The following is a 19,303-nucleotide window of genomic DNA, read 5'->3' on the forward strand; positions in this document are numbered from 1 at the left end:
TGGTATTGTACCATACATAAAAGCAAAATAGACACATACAGGCTTTTAAGGGACTGATAGAGTTCTCAAATAGAATGTTCAAAAAAACCCAAAGCTTTTAAGTTCAAAGCAAAAACTCGTTCTTTTCTTTTGAGAAGGGGCAAAAATACACGTTGCAATTTTGCATTACTGGAAACAGCAGAGCCAGAAACATAAGATTTCTTTGTAGGTAATAATGGAGTGTGTATAAAAATATTTTAAATCAATTTTCTGATTTCCTTATGTATATATTTTTTACATTAGCTCAGTTTTCCAGTTCAATTTTTAGGCTAATTTGGACCAATTTTATAAATTGTGCCCAACACAAAGGTTCACTTTCCTATGAACTGTGACCAAAAAACTAAGAATATTTAAGTAGAGTCACTGGCTTACAATGCCAGTTTTTCTTTTTTCCCCATTTCACAATGGAAGTTTACACATTTGATCATTTCCACCTTTCTTTCTTTCTTTGAATATCTAAATTCTCAAAATGTTCAACAAAACTATGATGAAATTAATTAAAACTATTCTTTCTTTTTACTTAAATCCCCAACATGCTCCATATGAAAAACTACGTGACAGGGCATTTTATACTCTTTTATTCGTCAAAGTTTAAAAAATGTTTGCATGTCACTTCTGTACGCCTAATAAAACCTCATTAAAAGTTTGTGGCTGGGCTGTGTTGTGGAAGCAGAAAAACAGAAGAAATTCTGTCATGTCCCTTTCCCCCCTAAAGTCAGATGTCCCACATTAGCAAACAGCAAACCAGCATTGGGTGCAGCTGTACATTAATTGGCCCAATAAGGGAGTTGTATAGAGCCAGGAAAGGGAACAGCTTTTGGGGCCACCAGTGGTGTACTTAGGAAAAAGAACAAATATCCATACCCAAAAGAAAAGAAAAAAAAAAAAAAAATCATTTAGCTTGACTGCTCAAGAAAAAGCTATTTATACACAGAGTGCCTGGAGGTTCCCGTGTTCCATATATTTATAGATCACATATTAAAAACCTAAGGAATACAAATCCAGTGTCATTGTCCAAACCAAAAAGTAAACGCAAGAAGTAGGTATTGTTAGCAAGGTGTGAAAAGCTCAAACTATTGCTCAGAATTAGGCAATGTGTAAAATGTAACAGAAGAAAAGAACCAATACTCATCTGACATGGAATTTAATTATTTAAATAGAAAAGGCTATTAATAGATTTCTGAAGAAATCGTCAAGCATATCTATGCTTACCAACCATTATTTGCGAAATGGCATCTGTCCCTACATTTTTTATCCACATAGTAACTGAAGGTTTCTATAAACTTCAGTTGGTAAATGGTCTTATTTTACCCTTAAGTAAATAAGAATTCACTCAAATTCAAGTAAATATTTTTGCTGATCATATTTGGTGATCAATTCCACACATGCAGAGTAAGCTTGTGAGAATATTGAGAGAACCGCAGAAGGAACAACATATGTTACACAAGGACAAAGTATAGAAGACAATTTATATAAGGCATAAGGCAACACACTAAAGGCATATTTGCAGTATAATAAGAATTACTACAAACACAGGCCACACTTCCCAAACATAGTATTACAGGTAGAGAGATGAAGTTACTGCTCGCTCAAGAACACGAGTGCAAATGTTAAATGCCCAGTGCTATCAATAGTCAGACTTTTGAGAGTCCATGGAACAAACTGTTAACAGACATTTACACACGCTTTCCTAAAATTTCTTCACGGACAAGATTGAATCTAAACAGCATAAAATCTAACTCTGAGAGAGACTGAAGCTCTGGGAGAGTCTTTCGGTTTTGATTAGCAAAGTGAATTCTAGGATGTCTGCACTGCAAAATTATGCCTTCCCCTTTATATCAAGCTCATATTATTGTTCTGTGTTGGGTGTGAGTTCTGTCTGTGCAAAAGGCAGCTCACACTCCAGACAGCATTACTGGGGACTGCCTGGATAACTCAGTGAGCAGAGATTACCTCCAAAGTGAGCAGGGATGTTCTGAACACACAACACAACAGCAGTTCACTAATTAGGTACAGTTGACCTCTTGCATGGAAATCTAAGAAGTTACTTGTGGTTTGTGGTTTTCTTAAATCTTAAACATAAGAACTCTAGAAAATGAAAGGCAATTTAAGAGAAAAAAAGTTTAAATTAAAGATTCAAACCTATCCTGCCCAACATATGCAGGTGCACAGTTTAACTTTCAAAATATGCAGTTGCTGTTTCTGTTTCAGCTGCTTTAAATTCAGCAAATATATAACCTCTTCCACTGAAAACCATCAAACCTAATTATATTTGGGAAGCAGCAGTCAAGACACTCCTCTGTCATTCATCAACAGTGACCTAAAACAATGAAAAGGGCAGAAGAGTTTAATTAGAATGATGAAAGAAAATCTTAATCTAATTTTGCTCAAGAAGCCTAATCTGGGAAACACATGCTTCTGCCTGGTATAATAATTTTCCTTCCTGATGTACCATTGTTTGTTTCTGAGTCACCTGACCCAATGCTCAAAAATGAAATAGAAGCTTCTTCATTTCACCTCAGAATTAGACTTTTTTCTTTCATGTGCTCTTACCTGGCTAAACCTCTCTGGTCCTCATTTTGCAGTAGGATCCTTTTGAATCCTAAATATTCTTAAATAACTCAAACAAACCCACAAATAATTAGCCTCCTGATCACTCTGCAAATGAAGGTCAATATGCTTGAGAAGAGGAAGTTGTATAAGCATATCTTTTAGTTTTTCAGTCATCATTATACATCTCTAACTGGGAAAGCATAGCTAGAAAGACAATTCAGTGCAGCACAGATCCTACAGAAGTCTTTCTAAATAAACGTCTTCTTCAAAAAACGTGTCATTTCTTTACCAGTGAGGTAATTCCAGCCCTGAAAAAAACTCACTTAAGTTCTGATGCATAAGCAACTCAGAAAAAAAAACTTACAATATTAATATTTAAAACTTCACTTGTCTCCTGGTGAAGGTAATTTGCAGCCTTCATCTTGACACGTAAAGACTCTGAAATCTATTTCAAAGCCTAACTCTATGACAACAGTGACAGTGCATCTTCTCTAAAGCAAAAAGAAAGCAGATAACAATATCCTGTAATAGAAGGGCTACAGGATATAGGAGCTATTGAACAATGACAACTGACTCTGCTCCGAACACACCAGGCGCTATGCATGCAGGCATGCCCAACTTACCCCAGGAGCAGAACCAGTGGACATCTTGACAACACACCAGAGGGAGATTCCTTTAGCTACATACAGCTAGGTGAAATGAATACAGCTCCTAAGAGCAGAATTTTTATGGTCCCTCAGTGCCACCATGCCATATGATTTGTGGTTCGTGGGGGGAAACCCTGTTCTTTAAACTTCCAAATCTAAATAAGAATTTCATTGCTGCTCATCTGCACATCTTGCAAAAATTATCAACTATTCAGCATCACTGCATCTTATAAACTGGTTTTGGTTTGGGTTTTCGTTTTTTCATTTATTCAAACAAAACAACAGTGAAAAACAAAACGCTTGTTACTGCAGGACAAGACTTTTTTTCTTCCATTAAATTGAGCCTAAATCAATTCCACATAAAGATGATCACTAGATACAAGGATACCAGAAAAAGTAATTTATCTGGAACTAAGCTATTTCAAGAGATACATGGTAAAACCTTGAAGCCTTGGCCCACTTAAGCATACACAGATGTCTTAATTTGATTTCTGTCCCTTAAAAAAAAAAACTAATTCAGTGCCAGGGAATTAAAACTAAAGTCAGGAATCCCAAAATGAAAGCATAATTTTGTACTCAGTTATCATACATCAGAACAGGGATTGCTCTTACGTTGAGTGTACTGGCGTCCACCCACATTATTTCTTCATTTTGCTAAATTCTTTTTCTCCTTTTACACAAATGCAAGGGTGGAATAGCCCAGTGGAACTAGCTACAAACCTCATCCGAACTTGTTAAAAAGTACAGAGTCACAGCATATTCCTTTACAGTATGCAACATGTTTCCTTAGACATTTTCCACCTTCTCTACTTTAACACTTTACTGAGTGTCTACAGGTCATTAGTGCAGCCGACCAGAAGGTTGCTCAGCCTGTCCGGTGTGCAGAGATACACATCAAGAAACATGGGCTGAACAAAACTGGCAGGGTAGGAGACAGATACAAGGCTCCTTACAACATAAGGGCCACTTTTCTTCTGACTGCTTCACCAACAAGCACAGGTACAGGCAAACTGATTGCCAGATCAAATCAGTAAGAAATAACCTTGGAGGTGGAGATAGAAGGTTAGTGGGAGACCTTCAGTTTACCCAGTGTATGAGGCAAAGTCATCAAAGTAAAATAAAGAATCTCAGTTTAAGAATGCTGACAACTCTTTTTCTAAACCAAATGTGTAGAAGCAAGATGGTTTAGTAACTTTGTTGTCAAAGAATTTAGAATTTTCCATTTAATGCAGAATTGGGTTATTTCAACTCTTTAATCCTACTTGGTATGAAAACCAAGTTTAAAACATTCAAAAGTTCAGAAAAGTACATTTATATTTTTGATTAAAATACAGTGCTGAAAGATGGCTTGAAACATGCAAGACTAACCCAACTGTTAATGACAGTCATGCACGCACTCTCTGAGCTAGTTGATATAAAAGCAGTCAGTCAGGAGTTTTTCTAAGACAGCAATATTGCATCTCTGGTCTACCAATACAGGAAACAGCCCTAGGTACTCTCTGATGAACATTAAATTATAGAATAACTTAATTAAAAGAATACAAGAATGACTGGTCTCATTCTTTTCAGAGCGTCTATTTGCTGAAATAATTATTTGACATCATAAAATCAAGCAACAAACCAACACAAAGGTTTCCTATCACATTAAATTGATGCATTCGAGAGAGTTTGAAGAGCCTTATTTTCTACATGTACCTATGATGCTGGCATCTCTGCCTCATGTTTCTTTCCTGCTGTATAGAAGACACTGGTGTGAGAAAATAGCTCATACTCTCCCTAAACAGCATACTTGTGGAGAGCAGAAAATGTTCTGGCTTCACACGTAGCACAAAGGTCTGTATTGATTCATAATCTGTAATTACTCTTATGGCTTCATTTGTAGTTGTCAATGTGAATTTCTAATTAAGATTCAAATTTATTTTCCCTAATCATCCATACTGTTTCAGATTCAACAAACAGGTAATTTTTCAGACTGGTTGTAAAACAAGACTGATACTACATATCTAAGTCTGTGCTTACATTAAATGAGCACAGGGCAAACATTTGTCATTTATTAAGAATAATTAATGGTATTTTCAATTTATTTGAAAATTGACACCAGTTCTGTGCAATTATTTTTGAGGCCTAATTAAATGAAGAGTCCCATTGGGCTTCTCCTTACTATCAACCCTGTATGTTCATCACTGAACTTGCATCAATAAGATAGGGTCTGCACACTTCGCTGACTTAAAACTGTGGGCTCGAATGATAATTTTAAGCATGATCTATACCTATTATAACACTTTTTGAAAAACGAACAACTTAAAAGCATACTTGGAGATCCTGACATTAACCTGAAATCATGTGTCCTGTTCAGAAGCTAAAGCTGTCAGTGATCCCTAGGTAAAGACTGAATAAAGGGTAATCCCTATCACAAAAAAACTGTGCAATATTGAATGAAAAATCTTGAAGATATCATATAGTACATTCTGTAGGTAGTAATTTATGCCAATAAATTATCTTTTCTTCTAAGGACAGCTAGTCTTGAGCTCATGGTTTGATGCACCACTCTTTTTCTCTGTTTTGTACACTGGGTAAACAGAAGATTTCCCAGTAACCTTCTATTTCTTCCACCACTCTACAGTTATTTCTCACTGTTATTTCCTTGGAAAAGTTGATCTGAAAACACTTTCTGAATATTGTATTCCACCCCCACCCCCCTCTAAAAATTATTCTTCATTCTAATTCAGAAAAATAGCGCGAGTTTGCTTCTACCACTGTAACTTTTTTGAAAACTCAGCACGTCAGAACACTGTCAACAAACATATAACACTGCAAGGGCTATTACTCTCACTTTTTTCAGTTAAATTTTTATCTCACCTAAGAATCTTACATCTGGATGTATAAGATATAACCCAGTTCACTGAATGTATATCAATGCTATATAGCTGGACTGCGAAGGGCAGGCTGAAGTAGTTGCTAAAAACAACTCAACTGGCATTACAGAGAGATCATATAACTTTGGAGAAATAGATCAGACTGATTCAGCTTTGAAATCAAGAAAAGGTCATAGAAAATTCTATACTAAAGTCTGTGAAAAATCAGGCAGTTGTCAATTCCAGCTCCCTAATCCTCCTGAAAATGCAACTTCAAACAACAAAAAAATATCTTAAGCAAGAAAAAGGCTATTTTTTAAAAATTAACCACTTGCAAAACAATTCAAATATGCTTTAAAATTGTTTCATAGTATTATTACTTCATAATTTATTTTTACTCTGGCCTTTCCTAGCTAAGAAGCATTTTCTATATTTAGTTAATGTCATAATCAGATACAGAAAATATAAGAGGCTATGAACTGATGCAAGAATTGCTACCGTAACTAAATGGTTCTCATGCTTAAATTTCAGATACATAAAGAAAAGCATTTCATTTTATTTACCTGTTTTTCCTGGAACTTAGAAACTATTAAAGAGAATTAATTAAAAATACACATTTTTCAAACCTTGAATGTTACTGTTGCACAACAAAAACAGAGAAAGCTTACCCAAAGGAGTTAAAAAACACATCCAGAAAGTGAAATTTCAAAACCATCTAAGTCAATGATAATTTTGGAAATTGCATGTAGGGAAGTAATTATTTCCATTACATGTATGAAACTTCAGTGGGAATGACAGAGGAAAGAGAAGCATCACTATGGACACGTCAGAAGAAAACACAGATTGATAAAGGAGGCCTTGGTGAAAGACTTTTTTTATTAATAGACAGATTCCTGCAAAAATACTTCATTCAGAATAAAATATATATTTTATTAAAGCAGCTAAACCTATAAATAATTTTTATTAATCTGTCAGGCCAAGATTTGAGCTTCTAGACTGTGCTACCAGAGACAGAAAGAGTATTTCTTAGTCAAAGTACAATTTTTTAAAAATACAGTCTGTTTCCAGATTGTAATAATAATCTATAATATGATCGTCCTGACACTAAAAATGAAGTCCCTTGTACATTTCAGAAACAGAGAAGTTCAATGGAAACCTGAACTCTGAGATCCCAAATGGGCCTTCCAAAACAATACTACAAAAGTGGCCAAAATGTTTGATTTTTTTTTTCTAAAAACAAAGAAAAGCAAAATGCCAAAATTCAACAGAAAAAAAATTAAAGGACAGATTCTGGTCAGTACACAGGCTGGGATTTAAAAGAAGGAAACAGATGCAGACATTTTTGTAGGAAATGGAAAATAACAAAATAAGCTAGTTTATACATAGGTAACTCCGATACAAAAGTGAATTGTAGCCAATAGCACATTTTGCCTTCACAAAAAAAGTCACAAAAATATTAGCTATAACAGAGTTAGGATACATTCATCCACCTAACAAAAAAAGTTATATTCCTCTGGAGAACACTTACATTTACTCCAAAATATTGTAATTTAATCTAAAGTCTGAAAAAACAGGGTTTTTTTCCTAAATTGGTATATCTTTCTTATGTCATCTGTTACTAATGGTTTTAAAACTAAATTTGTCTGGCTGGATTCTCTTTTCCTCACTTGTCAGATGATCCCAAACATTACAAAGCCATATCACAGCAGCAGATCATTTTAGGGGCAGCTACTGTTGACCAAGGATGAAACCTTTCTTAAAAAGTACAATATCATTTTCCTTCAAATACTGATGAGCGAAAAAGTAATTACAGGAAATGTTTCAAATTACATTGACAGAAATAACATTTTAGGGAAAACAATGATAAATATTTTGGTGATTTCTACATTGCTCTCTGCCCCATGGTGAGGGAAGACTGAAAGAGGCAAGCTGATCTTCTGTTAATATTTCAGCACCTAGAGAAGAAAAATACTGTATAAAAACTTCATTTTAAATCTCTTGGTCCTTGAAATTGCTCTGAGTCATTAAACTGCATTAAATACAGAAGTAAAACTGCTACCATCAAAATAAATTTTACAAGTGACTTTTAAATCATGTTCTTGTAAAAGAAAGGGCTCTTAACTGTATTACAGTATGGAAAGCTTTCAGTATCAATTCTGTTTGGCATTTAAAAAAATAGGCTGCTGATGTAATACAGTAATGTAGCATTATATGACAGATGGACTGGTTTCACAGGAGTCTGTTCACCCTCTGTTACACAACTTACTTGAAAACAAATATTTTATTCTTACCTAATCTGAATAGATAGAAAATAGACAGCTGTGGATGTTCTGGCTATGTCAGTTCTTAAAGCATGTTGAATTCACCCATTTTCACTTAAAGAACAACGTAAAAGAAATTAAAACAAATGAAATACTGAACTATTGATCTGCCAAGTGAACCATACAGATAATAGTGCATAAAGTCTACAGAAAACACAATTATGGTACATTCCCATGCAATTAAAAAAAAATCAAGAAGATTACTGTAATAAATGAACCATATGGAACTTTTTTCCATAGAAATTTAACTACCAGCATTCCAATAACACCAGAACATTTTCCCTCCTTATTAAAAGTCTTATCATCATCTCCCCTTCGAGCCAGCAGAAGCTCCAGGCCTGATCATTTTTTTACTCATCTTGAGAAGATCACACACACTCTAAGAACTAATTTTTATGCTAAAAGGAAAAATTATTTTATATAGCTCTCGCTAGTAGCAATTCAAGGACTGTAGTGCAAACTACAGATTTATGTAAGACAAGCAATGCACACAAATATTAGCCTGCCCTTCAGTAACAAAAATTATGCATTTCTACATGTCAAGCAATATTTTTCATCTCTTATTGACTACAGAAATTAGTCAGGCTTTCCATCAATCAAAACATTAGAAGATTTAAGCAAAATAGGTCATAGGTCTTCTTATTTAGCAAGGTGTAGTAAAAAATATGTTCTACGTGCATTTAAAACCCAAAAATATCGGGGTGAATTTATATGGAAATAAACAGTATTTTCTGCACTGTTTTTTACAGTTTTAAAATTTATTTTAATTTGACTGTGGAAAAACACCCAAACAAAATGTGAGCATTTGCTATGAAACAAAATTATAGAATGTAATTTAAATAAGGAATAGTATTTTGCACAGGATGCCAAAAGTGCCACTATTTTATTTGTAATTTCTCAGCATCTCCAGAGTTATTCTGTATAGGATTCTAACTGTATCGGCTAGACTCTAAGACACATTTAAAATCTTATTTTTCTAAAAGAGAGGCGATGTCACTATGCCATTCACAAAATCCTGGCATTCTTTTAAAAATTACTTAAGTCATAGAAAAATAACTTGTTTAACAAAATGCAGTCTATTGTTTCTTTTAGGAGGTACTTGGAAGAAGAGAGTCAGTCAGAATTTTGGTATGGGCTTTTTATTCCACACAATGAATGAGCAAACCAGAAATGAAAGTTCCTTATTTTCAAATGAAAGCTAAGTTAGCCATAACTTAACTCTTTGATCAAAGTAGGCTTCCACAGTTTTCTTAAAAGAAATCACTGCTAAAGAGCAGTAATGTCAGTACACACCTAATTCTGTTGCACGCAGTTACCTTACAAACACACAAGCCAAGACTTCTTGCCTTCACTGCTTATAATTAAATCTATTTCTCAATCCATTAGAAAAGGACATAGTTTGTTCTCAATCCCACTCTAAATTGCTGTATTTTCATAAGGATCCTCTGCCATGTAATGATTTGGGAGCACTTTCAGTAAAGGCTTATTTACCAAAGCACTTAAACAGTTCCTAAACATTAAGGCTGCTATTTTCTAAGAAAATGGAAGCAACTAAATACCTAACTCATTAAAAACCAGTGAACTGACATATCAAAAGACAGTGGGTGACACAGCAATGAGCGTGTATGTTCCAGTGCTTTGTGAAACAGGACTCTATTCCAATGTGACATTTCCCAATTTATATTTTGACTGGTTGCGGTGTAATTAGGAAAAGCATAACACATTTTATGATACTTCCATTCAGTTGTATGCAGCAATTGCCTCAGCTCTAGCACTCCACTGGACTTGGACTGAAGGCATTAAGGAAATTTAAAATGGACTACGTGCCTTTGTCTTATTTAATTTTTCTCTGTTTTTAAAAACATGAATTTCTCTTAAGAATTCGTGTTATATTTTCCCAGAAAAACTAACCATACTTTAATTTGATTTGGAATAAAGAAAGCAGAAAAGGCTATCTTGCCATCAAAACACTAGAGCTCTTGAATTCTCATGATTTAGACACTTTAAAGCAAATCAGGTCTGGATGTTCTGTACTTGCCCAATTTACTCATAGTTTGACATTTACAGTATCTACATTTCATTTTTCTTTGCAGTAACTTTCCTTTTGATTAGAAACATTCTATGTCTTTATTGTCAAATCATATTTGTGCCACAAAAGAAAGTAGAGCAGCAGTCATTAGCAGATTTGAAATATGTGAGCTCTGAGAATTGTGAATAATGGCCATAAAACCATTTCTTTATTCTATCTGATACACAATTGGGAAAGGAGATATTCTTTCATTATAAACAGGTTTGGGTATTCACATACTACTATATGTATGCAATGAGATTAGAACAATATTAAAATCAGACACACTGTAACATAAGAACCAAAAAAATCAAAATGTATTTGAGTGAATTAAAATTAAAAAAATAAAACCAAAAGAACTAAAGTTTTTGATGTGCTGGAGAACTGTAACACTAGATAAAATTAGAGCAAATAGATTTTAAAACAGACTGGAGTTTCTTATTGTTCCAGAAAGCTGCAGAGTCCTGACACTTTTTCCCACCCTATATCTTCTCAGAGACATGAATCAAAGTCTACTGTAGTCAGTAAAGGCATTTCCTTTGATATTTTGGGAATAAATATTAGCATCATTAGGCATCGGGCTTCTAAATATTAAGTACTTCATGACTGTCACAGCCCGTCCTCCTTTTCTATCAAAAGCTAAACTATTTATAAAGTTCCAGAAATTAAAGATGTTGCATTTCATACACAAAACCTCAAAAGTGTATTTCTGTATGGTCCCCCCCTTACAACTAACTTAACTATTGGATGTTGATGTCTTGAATGCATTTCATATGTTAAACTTAGCTGAGAAGTTCGTTATTCTGAAGGAGAATATTTAGAGACATATTTGCTTACTCTATGTCTCTTTGTTCCATCATTACCTTATCACATCCTGTTGCAGTACATGATGTTGCAAGAGAAAGATAGGGAATAACTTGTACACTGAAATATTTATGTGTTAGACAAAGCAGAAAGGGAGGAGGGAATCACAGAGAGAGCAAAGAAAAGATCCATGTTCATTATCTTTGCATCTTCTTTGAAACTGTGTAGATTTGCATTTTAGTTTATGGTCATCATACACATCTTTACTAGGATTTATTTCTTCATATATAATCCTACTTAAAGATAGTTAGATAGGATCTTTGAAATCTAATACTGAAAAATGAAGTTACAAAAATATTCACTGTCTCGTAACATTTGGAAAGACCTCCCAAAATCCTGCCTCCAGAATAGATCCTTTAAGTTGCAGGACTGTATTCTTAAACCCCATTGTAAAAGAAATCTTCATTTACAGATCAAATAAAGGTGGTGTCTAGGGAAATCTTACAACATCAAATACCCCAGATCTAATTGTAATGATAAAAACGACAAATTCTGACAAACACTGGCACAACATTTGAATCACTCCTCGCTCTAAAACAGTCTCCACCACAGAGTGACCATGGTGCTTCTAGTACTATCTCAAATACTTTATAGATCCGTTATCATAAGAACTACTGTTGAAAGTTGAGAGTTAACATTAAAAGATGCTGACCAAAGAGGATGGAGACTGTAAATTCAGAGTAAATCTGCTGAGATTAAACTGCAGACAGCAGTGACTTCTAAGGTAGTATAAACCGGTGAAAGCAATAAAAATATTTAATCTCTGATGCTACATTCCAGTGTAGATAGTCTGATATCAGGACATTCATGATACACTTGGTTCAGGAGCAGTCTTGAACATGTTAATGCCCTCTGTACACCTTGCAGCCTAATGCAAATTGAACTGCAGACTTTTGCATCAGTACCCTGGTTTCAGCTAGGTAAATTCCTTCTCAGCAGTGATTATAGTGCTGTGTTTTGGATTCAGAATGAGAATGGTGTTGAAAACACACTGATATTTTGGGGTTTTGCTAAGTCATGTTTACGCCAAGTCAAGGACTCTTTTTTTGTCTTGTGCCTTGCCAGTGAGGAGGTCCACAAAAGAAACTGGGAGGGAGCACAGTTGGGACAGGTGGCCCAAGCTGCGCAAACAGATAGTCCACACCACAAAATGTCATGCCTGGTATTTAACTGCTGGGGGAGTTACCCAGAAATCTGGCCAGTCTGGGTTCAGGGAGGGGGATCTGGCATCAGTCAGCAGGTGATGACCGATCGCATTGTGCATCAGTTGTTTTATCCTTTTTATTATCACTATTTTTATAATTTATCATTATCGTTGCATTTTACATTATTTTCAATTATTAAACTGTTCTTACATCAACCTACAAGTTTTACTTTGATTCTCCTCCCCATTGTACCATGGTGAGGAGGCAGAGAGGTGTGGGTTGAGCAAGAGGCTGCACTGTGCCTAATTTCTGTCTGGGCTTAAAACACAGTATGGAGGAGATCAGCTTCCATTCTGAGTTGTTTTTATCCTTGGTAACATTTTTAAACCCCCAGCAGTGAACTTAAACCTTGGCTTTACTTCAGGAATTAGTTCTATAATGTCATGAAAACTCTGACATTCATTCCCAAGCAGCAATCCATTCTCTATACCGAAGTAGTTGTGGGCATGTCTTAAAAAAACTTGATGCAAAAGGGCTTTCTTGGAGGTGTTGGAATATTGTATTGGTTTTAGAATTCTTATCAAACCACAGACTTAAGATTCTAAAATTTTTGTTGTATTTATGAATCCACACAGTAATCACTTGCACACTTAACTGTATTTTCCAAATAAAGTACATGCAAGAAATCTCCAGACACAAAAAGCTCATTAGGAATAATTATGAGACCAATTTGACCCAAAAGGAAGCAGTTACAGTTTATTTCATTGCCATTTTTTATTATGTCAGTTAGGCTTATTATCCTGTGAGATATCCCACTGTGTGCTTTAAAGCATCTAAACGAATTGTAGCAACCAATTGGAAAGTGCGAATCAGAATTTGTTCCATGGCATGCACAGCAAAATGTGAAATCTAGACTTTATTTTAGGGTCCAAGTTATTCCAAGGACTACATATTCCAAACCAGGTCATAAAACTGTAATTTTTTACCAAAAGCTCAAAAGCAGCACAGTGCATGTCCTTTGATAACCCTCAGAGACACAGAAATTAAAATATAAACCGGGTGCAAAAATACAGAAAAGCACATGGTAATTCCCATAGTTTTTAACTACTGAATATTGTTGCTGGCAAACCAATAATCCTACAAGACCACTGCACCAGAGCACCTCACTCATATCCAAAATAAGTTTTCTTCGCACTGGTAAAGCAGTAAGCCACACTATTGGAATCTATTGAAATCCATTTGAAATACAGGGCTGAGCTGTCTGGCCTTGCCCCAAAGCCTGAGTGAGGGTCCAGCACCAGGATGGCCCCACCTCAGCCCCTCTGCAGTTCACATGGAGGTAGCTGGGACAGTGCAGTACCCCGAGGGTTGCTCTGAGTACCAAATGGCTTTTGCTGCCTTTTCTCTTGCATCCTTGCCAAGCACATACATAAAACAATAATTAGGTCTTAGCCTCACTAATGCTCTCCCAATGTCATCTCAGATGCTGTCAAATCCATGACTCCAGCACTAAAAATCAGATTAATATAATTAATAAGTGATTAACATGAAGTTTATTTTAGAACTTCAGACATTACAGCAAGGCTCATATAATTAAAACATTCACAGTAGTTTTGTTACATCGGTTACAAATTTAACAGCATTTAAAACATTTAACTTCTCTAGATTTTTAAAATTTAACTTGCAGAAGGTAAAACTACAGCATCATTTCCCTCTTCTGACTATACAGAAATAATTAATATTTATACCTAAAGAAGATATAGTGTTAAAAAAGTAAAGTGTGGAAAAGAATAAATGAAGTTATGGAATGTGGTCCCTGAAGGAAGGGATTAAACATCTTCACTGAAAAAGGAAGAATCAAGATTACCAAATAGGTAGAGAACAGAAGTGAAAGACAGACAGGTTTTTGACCTAGTGAAAGACATCCATGACCATGGCAGGGGAGTTTAACTAGATGATCCTAAAGGGCCCTTTCAGTAGCCTTTTGTAACGCTACTGATCAATGAAAGGCAAAAGAAAATGAGTATGAGAGAATTAACATTTGGCGTGATACATGAACTATAAAAATTAAATTATATTAGGTAAAAGGTTTAAGGCAAAGTTAGAAATGAATACATAAATAAGTTGTGAGACAGAACTTCAATTTAGACAAATAAAATAGATGGTCACTTCAGATTCTGTGGTACATGAGAGTTGTTAAAATCTAAATGATCTTTATTTTACCTATACTAGGAGCAAAGCACGGCCTTCAGTGCTGTTTGCAAGAACCTTAATTGCAGTTATTAAAGATGCATAACACTATACTATTTTAAACACATTCTAATTCAGGTCATGTGTTCTCATCCTTGGTGTCTTCAAAATTTCACTGCAAAAAGTTTGGCAGGGTGTGACTGCTTTTGAGAGCCTTAGAAACCATTTAATGGCTCAGCTAGGATGATGCATGACAGAGGAAAGTTATTTATATTGTGTGTTTTGTGCTTACAACTGAAAAGAGTTCATGCATGGAAGAAAAAAGAAAATGAGGTAGTGGTTTTATGACAAAATCAAGTAATAATGAAATGAATCAACAAAAAAAATAGAAACACTTTTGGAAGAGAACCTACATACCTGTGCATGCTGACACAGTGCACAGACACAAAAACATGCTTTCGATATTTAGATCTCTGAATTTTATCATATGTTCATTCTTTCCCCATCCCATCAAAATCTTTGAGAACCAAACCACTGATCTTCAAAAGCTATTTTAAGTAACTCTATTTATTTTAAAATGTATCATTTAAGTCTTTACCCAGTAATTCCATTTCATATTACTAATGTTGAAAAATTTCTAAAATAGTACTTTTTTGTTTCAAATTCATGTTTTCTCCACCACAGCAGTATATTTAAGTTATTTCTGACTAAATGAGGCAAAAGCATCTTTGCTATAAACTAAGACCAACAGGGGTGCAAAAGGATGATCAGCAATCAGGTGAGGAAGTGGTGGAGCAGATGGGCAAGCAAAAGCTGTCTGGGGTTTATCAGACACAAAAGTCCTCCTAATCAGCTGCACAGGACTAAAATGAGCCCACCTCAAGCATGTCCACCTAAGGATGTGCCTACTGGACAGCATTGTGGGGAAAACCCTCTTGTCTTTCCTAGGAAATCAGCACAGGGTGCCTCTCTGAAGTCCCGTACACCAACACCAAGAGAAACAAGCAGGAGGAGCTGGACATCTCAGTTGTTCCTAGGAAGTTTTGGAGGGCACTGATGGTAACTTCTTGACAGAGATGATTGACAATCTGAGAAAGGCAAGTGCCCTTTTGAGCAGTACAACCTCTCAAGAAAAAACTGGTTGGGGGCAATCTTGGCAGCCAATGACCAAGTCTGATCACATCACAGCATGCACTTCCTCTTTCCTCAGAGTAATGTTTTATGGAGAAACGATATATGTATTTTATATATAAGCCACTGAAGAAAGAGAATGTACTTAGGCAAAATTCTCCACACAAATACATGCAGGCCCTGCCTGTGCTCTGCAGTAATGAGCAGCCCATTAGCCACATGAGCACAAAGGCAAGAACCTGACATAGCCAGACTCGGGATTAGGTGTGCGCTCCATGTGCAGCCCCAAGGCAGTGAGGGCATAACTCACTCACACTCACCTACAAAGGACAGTACATCTCTACTATTAGTAACTTGGCAAAAATTGTGAAATAGATACAGAGAAAGCAATACATTGAATCCACACTTCATAAGGATAGACTTTAAGCAAGTTAAACCTCTTTCCCTTCTTGTGGTGTCTGTCAGTACTTGCAACCATCATCCCATGTGTGGAAGCAACCTAATTTTTGGGGCTAGGGCACATGGACTGCAAAGACCGAGATAATCAACTTGAATTTGTAAAAGGTCTGCCATAATTTAAAAGATACAGAATCAAATAAAATGCAGAAAGCATCTCCATTTTTATATTTTTCATCATTCTTCCACTCCTACTGGACAAAATATATCTTTAACATCAGCCTCAACAGTTCAGGTGCCAAAAAGACTTTTTGAGAATAATCTTCTCTCTAGTCATACACATAAATGTCACACACACACTTTAGGAAAAAAAAAAAAAAAAAGGACTCCATTTGAAATTGATTTTAGATTTCTATAAACTCTACTTACATTATTCACATTCTATTACTTTCTGACAACTCCAGACTTTCTTTACTGTTGCTTAAAGCTGCAAGATAGTGAAGCTCTTGTCTGTATGTCCTTGAGTAGAATACTGCTCAAGCCTTCTGTTTGTCCTGGCTTTGAATCTCCAAATTTGAGGTTTACTTTTTTTGCATATATTGTAGTTTATTTTAGGCATATATTATACCTGTAGCTTATCAGTTAAAAAACTTCTTATTTTGTGGCTCAATGCTCAGCTTATTAGGTAAGCTATATGATCAGGTGATAATGTTAAATAACAGTGCAAAGAATAAAATAAAACCCACTAAAAGTGGTTTGCTTATACTACAGCACATGTTACCATGGAATTCCTTTTTATTTCAGTCATAATAAAGAATCATTCCCAAGGCAGTTAAGGGCTTATAAAATTCATAAATTCTTTTATACTTGTCAACAGAACCTCTCACCTAACAGCACACAAATTTCATTTAGGATTTAATTTTGGTTCATAAACTCTTTTAATCAATTAAATGTAATTGAACTAAGAGTGATAGCAATTCAGGAATGCTTCCTCAGATAGAAAGCTAAATGAGATAATCAATTCCTACAGTAACATACAGCAATTCTGCCAAATTTTTGATTCAAGGTTTCACAGCTATAATAAGATTCATGCAGGATATATATATATATATATATATATATATATATATATATATATATATATATATATATATTTTTTTTTTTTTTTTTTTTTTTTTTTTTTTTTTTTTTTTGTAAAATGCAATTCAACCCCAATATTTACAGCTGGTCTTCTCAATAATTCCATTTAAAAGCGTGCCACTATCTGTCTGAGCATCGACTTTGGCAATTTTTTTCCTCTCTTTGCCTCTCTGCTTTTCCAAATGTAACCTACCCTTTTCTCCTTTCAAACTCTCATTGCCCTACCTGCCTTCTAGCCTTTGGTAATACATCCTTGAATTCAGCTAAGGTCCCAGCCCTTTTCATCCAAAGTAACAGTGAACAGAACTCTTTTCTGCCTTCCAGAATTCAAATTGTGGCATTGCCAGGCTCCCACATTGTAAGTATCCCCCATGTCATTCATTTTTCAGGTAGAGACTATAACTGACATCCTCAAATCAAGTACAATAATTTCTTTGTAAATGACACAGAAATATCTTCCAAGAAATATCTTGAAATTGAGACAGCTACTGGTAGACAGACAGTTGAGCTTTCTTCCAACTCAGTTATTTATGATTTTGTAGTTACGTAGATTGATTTCTGCAGTTTCTTTTAGGTGCCTGAAAAAAACAAAAATCTATTACTGACAGATGATGAACCAGCTAATGAACACTATGGAGTGCATATACTGCAGGATGTACTGCTTCAGAATAAGAGCAAAAAAATTGCCAGAAAAAAATAGCATAAAAAACTTCTGGTGATTTCTTTATTATTATTATTATTATTATTATTATTATTATTATTATTATTATTATTAATGGAAGGCTTGCTCTCTCCTAAGTACAAAGAACTGACTAGTACTGAATCCTCTCAGGAAATCATCATTTCAGTTCAGGTCTCGAGCTAGAAATTTTCCATTTCTTTGTGCTAATTCAGGTCTTCTTATAACTGTATGAAGACATCATTGCCACTCACTTTCTTCCACAACTGAACCACACCACAAGCTTCTTATATCCAAATTATTAAAGAGACAATCCTTAAAAGAAAAAGGAACATAAAAGAGAGGGAGAGGAAATAGCAAGCTGGTACACCTGGACAAAAAATCATGCACTTCACACATTTCCCAAAAACTGCAAATACATACCTACAAAATCTTCAGAGAGTCTGTGCTCATTTACAGAAGGATAATCTCAATATGACTATCAAAAAGACTAAATAAGTACGTGCACACAGTATTTTACAGACATTTAATATTTTTAAAAGACATTTTAAAATTTAATGTTTTTCTAGTATAAAATAAATATGTACCATTATGCATCATTTCAAAGAAAACCAGGATAAACCTCAAGATGCAGTTACCAAAAAATAAGTTTCCAAAAAAAAAAGCTCAATGAATACTGCATTTCTTATTTAGAGCTGAGCACCTCCTCTTATTAACAATTTCCCACACTCTGCTCCTTCTATTGAAAAAAAGAGGGGTTTTGGGGTTTTTTGTTGTTGGTTTTTTGGGGTTTTTTTTTTTACTTTTTAAATTTCTATTCTATTGTATTTATTGTAAAGTAAGATGCTGGATACCAATATAAATATTAAGTATTAAATAGTTTATATACTATAAACCCAATGTAAGTTTCTCTTAATTCAGAATTATGAAAATTAAATGGAAGAATATTTTATTTCAAGTTTAGTTTTGGTTTGTACTTGTAAAACTGAGTTAGAGAATCCTGAATTTAACTAGTCACAATCTGAATTTCCACCAGTCACAATCACTTAGTGTGACAAATGTAGTTTATAACTTTTTTGTAGCAACACAAATAGTGTTTCCACAACAAAAGTGAAATACTCTGGCAGGACAACAAGCTCTGTGAGTAATTCTGCATACTAAAAACCTGACTACTTCAAATTTTCTTTGATGATTTTTCCAAACAGACACCATTGAATTTCACACGTCCCGAATGCTACGCCTTCCACTGTCAGACAGAGACAGACCCAGGACTCC

General features: G+C 34.8%; 1 protein-coding gene across 8 annotated transcripts in view; it reads right to left on the minus strand.

Moving 5' to 3' along the window:
• The window catches only part of RGS7 (regulator of G protein signaling 7), a 257,025-nt gene that overhangs the window by 132,460 nt on the left and 105,262 nt on the right, over positions 1-19,303 (minus strand). The window lies entirely within an intron of this gene.

Source organism: Chamaea fasciata, unplaced genomic scaffold (genome assembly GCF_029207755.1).
Source record: "Chamaea fasciata isolate MVZ Bird 193981 ecotype frontalis unplaced genomic scaffold, bChaFas1.0.hap1 SCAF_3, whole genome shotgun sequence".
NCBI classification, from domain to species: domain Eukaryota; kingdom Metazoa; phylum Chordata; class Aves; order Passeriformes; family Sylviidae; genus Chamaea; species Chamaea fasciata.